The following is an 8738-nucleotide window of genomic DNA, read 5'->3' as shown; positions in this document are numbered from 1 at the left end:
AAGCTTGCCTGCTAGATGGAGACCTAAGGTTACTGCTATTGAGCAAGCTAAAGATTTAAACACTTTAAGTGTGGAAGATCTTGTTAGCTCTCTCAAGGTTCATGAGATAAGTCTAAATGAACATGAGCCTGCTAAGAAGAGTAAATCTATTTCTCTACCATCTAAAGGGAAGTCATCAAAAGCTCTTAAAGTTATTAAATATGAAGAAGAGTCACCTGATGGAGACTCTGATGAAGATCCTACTGAGAAGATGGCTATGCTTTCCAACAAGCTTGAGTATCTGGCAAGGAAGAAAAGGAAGTTTCTAAGTAAGAGAGGTGGCCACAAGAGCTCCAAGAAAAAAGATCAGAAGGGATGCTTCAACTGTAAGGACATTTCATTGTTGATTGCCCTGATCTTCAGAAGGAGAAATCAAAGGATAAGTCAAAGAAATCAAGTTTCACCACAAGAAAATTCAGAAAGCAGATTAAAAGAGTTTAATGGCAACCTGGGAAGATTTAGATAGTGAATCTGGGTCTGAAAAGGAAGAAGCTGGAGATGAAGCAAATGTAGCTATGAGGTTAGTGGCTACTGTGACATCAGAACAGATCCCAGAGAAGAACTCCTTACACATTTTGAACTGAGAACCAATGAGTTGAAAGATTTATAAAAATATATGTTGTTTCAATGAAACAACAAGAATCAACTCTATTGGATCTGAAAGCTTCTGAAGAAGGGCTTAGAGGTTTTGAATTCATTTGTAAAACTTATGAAGAGAAGCTAAAGTAACTTTGTCAGAAGCTACAAGAAAAACATAATAGAGAATCTTTAAGCAAACATTAAATTGCTCTTGAGGATTTTATCATATCTGGTATTGACAGAAGCAAAGTTGCTTCATTGATTTACAACATTTACAGAAACAATGGTAAAGGGATTGGATTTTCAGGAGGGAAACCTAATGAAATCAGTTTTAAAGCATGTTGTGAATGCATCAAGGAAGGCTGAAGGTGCTAAGTTTGAAACTGTAGTTCAGTCAGAACCTGAAGCTTCCAGCTCTAAGGCTAAGATTAATTCAAAGCCAAAGAACTCTAAGCCAAAGGCAATGATAAACTCTGATTCTAAGACTTCAAAGATCAAGATTCTAAAGAGATCAAAACATGTTCCTTAGAGTCTGTTGAAACCTGAACCTGAGGTCCTGAAGTCTAAGTTTCAGAAGGACAAAACAGTTGTTGCTCCTAGGGAATTAAAACCAAAAGGTGTTAAACCTAAGGTAATGAGTAACCAGAAGCTACCAAACTTACAACACAAGGTACAAGAAGTGAAGAGTAAAACTTCTAGTACTAACCTGAAAGGACCCATAAAACAATGGGTACCTAAATCTGAAATTGTCAATGCAACATATATGTCTAAGAGCAAAGGAAAAGCAAAAATCATGGTATCTAGACAGCGGTTGCTCAAGGCATATGACAGGAGAGAAGTCTATGTTCCTCACCCTCACAATGAAAGAAGGAGGAAATGTGAAATTTGGAGGCAACCAGTCTGGCAAGATCATTGGTACAGGAACTATTGGTAACTTCTCTATCTCAATTAATAATGTGTGGTTGGTAGATGGTATTAAACATAACCTTTTGAGTATCAGTCAATTTTGTGACAATGGTTATGATTAGGGGTGTGCATAATAACCAGTTTGAGGCCCAAACCCATAACTATATCCAGATCCATTTTAAAATATTTGGATTTCTTGTAAATGGTTACCAACCAACCCATTTTAAACGGGTTGGATATCCAAACCAATTAAAATTTGGATCCGAATTTTAACCATATTTTCATATTTGTCCATTGATTCTTCCAACGACTGTGTTTTCCGTCGATTCCTACATAACCAATAACCAATAACCAAGCTGTTTTTAAATCTGAACTTCGACCACCGCATCCAGGTGGTTCCGATGGCCTTCTCCAGAAACTCCGGGAGATTGACTCCGCCGGAGGCGGCAAGCCGGCAACTGAGGAATCGAAATCGATGGTTGAAGATTTGACGTAGTTGTTGAGAGCGACACAATTTGAAGTGGTGAAATCGAAGATTCGAAAGATTGAGCATATTGTGTGACGTATTCGAAGTTTGTTGAAATGTGTGGTGAAAATTGTTCCGATCAAGAACAAGTGAAGAAGATTGCCAAGATTCTAAATGATTCTGTAACTGTGATTATCTTCTAATAATTTTCTAATAATCCTCTATTTAGCATTAATTTAATTTTGTTTAATCAGTTTAATTTTGTTAATTTGTTTTATTTGTTTGAGTTGTGTTGTGTAATTAATTTGATACAGAGTGTGTCATCTTCATGATGGGAAATAATATTTGAGATCAGAGTTAGTTTCTAAACTTGAATATTCAGATAGATCATGCTGGGAAATTATAAGTATTTAAACAAAGTTATCTAGTTATAAAAATTGGTTTTTACGTCAAACTGGTTACGAACCGGTTATAAACCATATCCGAACTGGTTGTATTTAAAAACCGATTTTTAGAGAAGTGGTTTCAGGAACCAAACCAAAACCAAATATTGGTTTTGGTTTTGGTTTGGTTTTAATTTTGCACACCCCTAGTTATGATGTGATGTTTGAAAAGACCAACTGCACAGTAATCAACAAAGATAACAAGTCCATAGTATTCAAGGGAAAGGGGATGGAGAATGTCTATAAAATTAACTTCTTTGAACTGGTTGATCAGAAGGTAATTTGTCTTCTGTCAGTGAATGATAAGAAATGGATGTGGCACAGCAGGTTGGGACATGCTAACTTGAGATTAATCTCTAAGCTTAGTAAGTTACAACTTGTGAAAGGCCTACCAGACATTGACTATCATTCAGATGCACTTTGTGGTGCATGCCTGAAAGGGAAAATTGTGAAATCATCTTTTAAAACAAAAGACATTGTCTCAACCTCCAGAACCTTAGAATTACTTTATATTGATTTATTTGGACCAGTTAGCACTGCATCCTTATATGGAAGTAAATATGGATTAGTTATTGTTGATGATTACAACAGATGGACTTGGGTAAAATTCCTGAAATGTAAGGATAATGCTTATGATGTATTCAGTAACTTCTGCACTCAAATACAGTCTGAAAAAGAAATGAAGATTTTAAAATTAAGAAGTGATCATGGTGGAGAGTTTGAAAATGAGCCATTTGAAATTTTTTCTGAAAAACTTGGAATTGTCCATGAATTCTCTTCTCCTGGAACTCCACAACAAAATGGGGTTGTAGAGAGAAAGAATAGAACTTTACAGGAAATGGCTAGAACCATGATTCATGAAAACAATTTGGCTAAACATTTCTGGGCAGAAGCAGTGAATACAACATGCTATGTCCAAAATAGAATCTATATCAGACCTATCTTGGAGAAAACAGCATATGAACTCTTTAAGCGAAGAAGACCCAATATCTCTTACTTTCATCAATTTGGATGTACCTGTTACATTCTAAATAACAAGCTCTACCTAAAGAAATTTGATGCCAAGGCTCAAAGAGGAATCTTCTTAGGTTACTCTGAAAGGTCAAAGGCATACATAGTGTATAATTTTGAAACACTTTGTGTTGAAGAATTAATGCACATTAAATTTGATGACAAAGAGCCTGGAAGTAAAACTCCAGAGCAAGATGAAAGTTTTGCATATATACAGGTTCCTAAAAATACTCCAGAACCTGATCAGATAGTTGAATCTGAAGATAGTCCAAAAGCTGAACCAACCTCAGAAGAACAAGATGAAGTTGCATCTGATGAAGCTCAAGATGGCTCTCAGCAAGCTACTCAATCCAAGAACACTTTCAAGTACAAGTCTTCACATCCTGAGGATCAAATCATTGGGACTGAAGAAAGTCCTAGAAGAACAAGATCATACTTTGGACAAAAAGAGTCTATGATAGGACTGTTATCAGTGATTGAACCTGCAACAGTTGATGAAGCACTTTCAGATGATAGATGGATACTAGCTATGCAGGAAGAGGTTAATCAGTTTCAAAGAAATGATGTATGGGATCTGGTACCCAAACATAAGCATAAGAACATTATTGGAACAAAATGGGTATTCAGAAACAAGTTGAATGAACAAGGTGAATTAGTCAGAAACAAAGCAAGACTTGTTGCACAAGGTTACAGTCAACAAGAAGGCATTGATTATACTGAAACATTTGCTCCAGTTGCAAGATTGGAAGCAATCAGGTTACTTCTATCCTATGCAGTAAATCATGGCATAATATTATATCAAATGGATGTCAAGAGTGCATTTCTTAATGGAGTCATTGAAGAAGAAGTGTTTGTCAAGCAACCTCCTGGTTTTGAGGATCTTAAGCATTCTAACCATGTTTACAAACTTAAGAAATCACTATATGGCTTGAAACAAGCTCCCAGAGCTTGGTATGACAGACTAAGTAATTTCTTAATCAAAAATGATTTTAAAAGAGGTCAGGTTGACACAACACTCTTCAAGAGGACTCTTAAGAAAGACATTCTTGTTATGCAGATATATGTTGATGATATAATATTTGGTTCTACTAATGCATCTCTTTGCAAGGAATTTTCTAAGTTAATGTAGGATGAATTTGAAATGACCATGATGGGAGAGCCGAAGTTCTTACTTGGAATTCAAATCAATCAAAGCAAATATGGAGTATATGTTTATCAAAAAAAGTATACTAAAGAGCTTCTGAAGAAGTTCAAGTTGGAAGATTGTAAAGTGATGAACACTCCAATGCATCCAACCTGCACCTTAAGCAAAGAAGATAATGGATCAACAGTAGACCAGAAGCTGTATAGAGGTATGATTGTTCTTTGTTATACCTCACTGCATCTAGGCCAGATATTTTATTCAGTGTATGCTTGTGTGCAAGATTCAAATTAGATCATAGAGAGTCTCATTTAACTGTTGTTTAGAGAATCTTCAGGTATTTGAAAGGAACAACTAATCTTGGACTCTTTTATAGGAAATCCTTAGATTATCAGTTGGTTGGATTTTGTGATGCTGACTATGCTGGTGATAGGATTTAAAGAAAGTCAACCAGTGGCAACTGCCAATTTATGGGTGCTAATCTGATATCCTGGGCTAGGAAAACACAAGCAACTATTGTTATGTCTATAGCAGAAGCAGAATACATCTCAGCTGCAAGTTGTTGTACACAACTACTTTGGATGAAACATCAGTTGGAAGAATATCAGATTAATGCTAACAATATTCCTATTTATTGTGATAATACTGCTGCTATTTGTTTGTCAAAGAATCCAATTCTACATTCAAGGGCCAAGCATATTGAAATCAAACACCACTTTATCAGAGACTATGTTCAAAAAGGAATTTTAGATATACAATTCATTGATACTGAACATCAATGGGCTGATATATTTACTAAGCCTTTAATTGTGGAAAGATTTGATTTTATTAAGAAAAATTTGAACATGCACTTTGTGTCTGATTAGATTTGCTTGCTCCTGAATAGGAATTTAGGTCCTGAAGTCGTTCAGAAGCTATGGTCCATCAGAAGCTCTTTATTGAGGTTCTGCAGAAAATGTGCTTCTGAAGATGACATCAGTATCTGAACTCCTGAAGCTGGGTTTTGTGCTTCTGAATAGCAGAGTTAGTGGAAACGTTGGAAGTTAATTTTTAGTAACACCTGTCCTACTAACTTGGCAGTTACTCTGAGAAACTCCGACGTGGCTTATGTGTACTGGTGTATAACGTAAGAGGGCAATGATGATTTTTAGCTTTGAATACACTATCTTGTGCCCCCTACGTCATTAATGTTGTGTTTGTTTGTCCCCTTTCTGAATTGCAATCGTTTTTACTCAAAACACTTAGACAATTCACACACTACTCACTTCACAACCAACATTTTCTATTCTCAATTGTTTCTCTGCGAAGTAAAACACACTCTCTGCAATTAAAACTTAGAACCTTAAAATCTTTCTTCAACATCAACGGCGTCCTCAATTTCTGTTCCAGAAACCTCATCAAGCATGCAAGAAGCTGCTGCGTACGAAATCAAAGGAAGAACAATGTCTTTGGAAGAATGGGATCTTAAGATTTAAACAGAGAATCCGGTAGACTTTAACTCTTTAGCACATCATGGGTGTGACATCAGAAGCTACTACGAAGAACAAGGTTTGATGGAGTACTTCAAAATGTTGAATGACCCAACATACAAGACATTGGTCAGGCACTTCTGGGTAAGAGCGCATGTCTATGATAGGATGCTGCTAAGGTGGAAGAAACAGAGAAGGTGTTGATTGATCCTACTCTACAAGAAAAAACAAGGGAATAAATGGGTCTGGAACCATTCAGATGCACTGAGATCAAGTCAAGCATCATGGGCATCCTAGTTTTCATATCAGAAGAGATTATAGCCTTTGTCCTCATAAGAGATTCTACAGGAAGCTACAAAGGTGGGATAACTAACCCCAAGACCCGTCCTTGAAATGAGATAGTTAACCAATCCATGTTCAACAGCACAAAGAAAGGTGTATACAATGATTTGAGCATAGAAAAGAAGATGCTTCTGAAGATTCAGAATGACAACCTACTACCAAAAGGTGGTGGTAGTGATCAACATTCCTTGGAGCACAGGATATTCCTTCACTACTTCATCACGAAGGAAAAAGCCAATGTACCCAAGTACATATTGAAGCACATGATTAAAGAGCTAAGGGAAAGCCAGGAGAACGGAAGATGTTGGGTTCCCTATGGAAGACTCATCTCAGAGATCCTTCATCAAGGAGGGATTCTGAAAGCTCTCAGCAATGTCAACTTCTTCACTGATGAGCAACTTGACACTGAAACTGGCAAGGTCATCAATGGAAGAACACTCAAGAACATGAAATTGATTGGGTCCTTTACAAAGCTCAGCATAGACTTGAGTGAATCTGATACATTACTTGACAGAAGACTTTCCTCATATCTGCAAGAAGGATCCTCTTGAAGTACAGATGAACTACATCAAAGACCGCTTTGCAACAACTGGTAAGGTCATAAGGCTTGAAGATGTTCCTGAGAACATGTATGGTGGTGCTTTGCCTGTAGCAAAGAGCATGAAGTCAAAGAGGAAAGCAATCACCAAGGATGAGTATCTGGATGATGCTTCTGAACAACCTACAAAGAAGGCCAAGAAGGCAAAGAAGGAGAAAGTTCCTGCTAAGGTGAATGTTGTTGGTTCTGGTGTACCAACAACCATTCAAGAAGAAGTTCAGGACCTGGATACTGATACGGTTCTGAACAAGAGAACCAAAAGTATTAAAGTTGTTGTTACTTCACAAACTGCTCCTGATCAACCTTCAATTCCAAAGAAGAAGAGAAATGAAACTATTAGGAAGATGAAGTTGTCAGCATATGTGGCTGAAGTTGTCAGCATATGTTGCTGAAGATGAAGAAAAGAATGCAGCTGCTACTGACCTGGTTACAAGAGAAGTAAGGAAGAAGAAGGGCTGAAGATGATGCTACACTTCAGAAGGTGTTGGAGTTAGAAAAAGAGATTAAAGTCCTTGCATCCAGCATTGCTAGAGAAGATGTTGGTACAGATGCTCAGAAGGTTATCAAGACTGCTGAAGTTGTGCAAGAGCTAGTGGCAACTGAAACTAGCAGTTTCTTGACAACTGCTGAAGGAGTTCAGGAGTAGATTGTTGGCTGTTCAGAAACTGCTGTTCCAGAAGCTTCAAAAGGTAATCCTGATTTTTCACACACTGAAAATGTTATAGTAGTAGAATCAGATTCAACCACCTCCATATCCTCTCAATCCACCTCCTCAACATCCTCATCAAACTAAGATGATGTACCTATAGGCCAAGTTTACTCAACCATTCACAAAGGCCTTTCACCATCAACCAAACTCCACAAAAGGCCTGCCAAAAACATCCCCTTTGAGCCTATGGTACCTAGTGTTGATTAAAGGATAGGGAATATGTCTGAAATGAGAAACAAACTCTGTGAAAGACTACCCATCAACCACCCTTTCCAACCACCTATGATTGAACCTTTAAACTTTATTCCTGTTGATGCAGAAGTAGTAGGTGAACAAATAGGTTCTGAGCCCTCCAACCCCATTCCTGAATCATCATCTTATCCCTCTTCAACTAACCAAACATCAGAAACATCAGTGTTATAGAACTTGGTTAGTCACTATTCTGGTAACTGATGAGATAAACCGTAAGTGCACGGTTCACCGTTGTAGTAATAAAAAGATATCGTTCCGACAGGGAGTTATTCAATTTAACTAACTTTTAGAAGATGATTAGAAGAGAATCCAATTGAAAAGGTTTGATTTTTAACGGAGGGAATTAATAATAAAAAGAGCCTTGGGATTATTGGTTCATCATAATAATGAATCCTTCACAAACAAACCCTAAACTCCTAACTTTATATTTATTCTACTTTCTAAAGACAAGTTTCTCTTTAGTGTATCAAAGCTTCTCTCGAAGTCAGTGAGTGTGTTCCTTTAACAATCAAGCCTATTCTCATGGTTGATTGTTATTAGAGTCCTTGAAGAACGAAACTTTATGTGTCTCAAGGTTTGCAAGACTATTTTTATGTTTCACAACCCTTGTCTAATTTCACTTGTTCCAATATCAAAGCTCCGCGTTCGCATTACAAATTGGTATTTGAGATGATGGATTAAAAATTACAAAACCCTCCGCGTTCGCTTCTTAGTTCTATAATTGTTAATTCATTATAAAAACGGTGAAATTAGATTAGAAAGTAGACTTATATAAAATTGGGG

Source organism: Medicago sativa, chromosome 4 (assembly GCF_051527215.1).
Source record: "Medicago sativa cultivar Bolivia chromosome 4, Bolivia_mono, whole genome shotgun sequence".
Lineage (NCBI taxonomy): Eukaryota > Viridiplantae > Streptophyta > Magnoliopsida > Fabales > Fabaceae > Medicago > Medicago sativa.
Note: the sequence above shows the minus strand (reverse complement) of the source record.